Below are 1576 nucleotides of genomic sequence, written 5' to 3' on the forward strand. Positions count from 1 at the left end.
GCGCGCGCCGCGCAGCGCGCTTCGTGTTTGCAGACCGCCCTGGCGGACTCGTTTACACTTCCAAGCTCAAGCCAGGCGCCGCAGGCCATAAAGAGGGGCGCAGATTAAAATGGCGCCGCAGGCTCCCCCGGGCCGTCCACAGAAACCCCTTTTTATAGAAACAAAACAAAAAATCGATGAGACACCACTAGGGGCTGGGGGGCTCCGATCTCCATCTCTCCAGGGTACTCTCCAATCTCCAGCGTCGCTACATCTTAGGCCGGATCCAGTCAGATCTCCGATCTCCATCTTCAATCTCCAATCTCCAACGTCGTCATCTTAGGCCGGAGATTCAGTCAGATCTCCGATCTCCATCTCCAATCTCCAATCTCCAATCTCGATTCGGGGGCCCGGGGGAGGAGGGGGGCTCAAACCTTCAAGGAGATGCAATTTGGATTCATTCACACTGACCATCTCTCATCTCCAATCTCCAATCAGCAATCTTCTACTTGGCCACTGTCGCCGCCGGCAGCAATCTACGACCTCCATTTTCAATCTTCGATCTCACATCTGGGGCGGATGGCTGGGCGCTAGGATCTACAATCTGCATTCTCCATCTCCTGTCTCCACATTTTGGCCCGTTGTTGCTGCTCAGCGATCTGCAATCCACAATCTCAATCTTCGATCTTAGTCTTGAATGGGGAACCGGACACAGGAGGGATCTACTGGCGAGACTTGGGCGTGTCCGTGTGAGAGATCCGCCAGTCTTAATCTTGAATTGTAACCATGCTTGTGATCACGACCGATGCGAGGACGCAAGTCCACCAAACTCGGCCATTCCAACGGCCAGGCCGCTCGCTTAAGGCTGATTGGCTAGACGAGCGGTCTACCTCCAACGGGGCGGTCTGGATCACGGTTGGAACGCGTGGAACCTGCCCACCTCGGTGGGATGTGGTTTGGCGCCGACAGACCGCCCTCTCCATCACCCAGGGATCTACAATGCTGTCTAAAGGTCCGACAGGTTCGGCACCGGGCACCGCCTCGGTATACAAAATGCGCCTGCGGGCGGACCCTTACAGATCACAGATCACTATCTCTACCCCAACGATCTACTGGTCTTGGGTAGAGATGTCCATTACTCGCAGTCCAAGTAGGGCGCATCTTCTTAGATGCATATTATCTCAGGGGACAGGGGGAAGTAGGGTATGCGTGAGGTATGAACGTATCGGGGTATCTATTTCCATCTTCGGGGTAGGCAGGTAAATCCTGCTGTTGCGCCAGGTAGGCATACGCTGGTACTTAAAGATACTTCGTAGACGCATAGCTAGACGTATGCTGGTATGGGGAGTTTGAGACGCACATATGGCAGTATGTTGCAACTCGTCTCAAGTACACAGGTAGCGGCGGTCACACCCGCAAGTATGGGTACAGGGATACCACTCCTTACGTGGTCCCGCAACCCCCCCAAGTAACCAGGTATCTCGGGGGCGCGCTCCAGTATCTGCAGTATCTGCAGTATCTGCAGTATCTGCAGTATCTGCAGTATCTGCAGTATCTGCAGTATCTGCAGTATCTGCGGTATTCTGCAATATCTGCA

The sequence above is a fragment of the Emiliania huxleyi genome (genome assembly GCF_000372725.1).
Source record: "Emiliania huxleyi CCMP1516 unplaced genomic scaffold EMIHUscaffold_235, whole genome shotgun sequence".
Lineage (NCBI taxonomy): Eukaryota > Haptophyta > Isochrysidales > Noelaerhabdaceae > Emiliania > Emiliania huxleyi.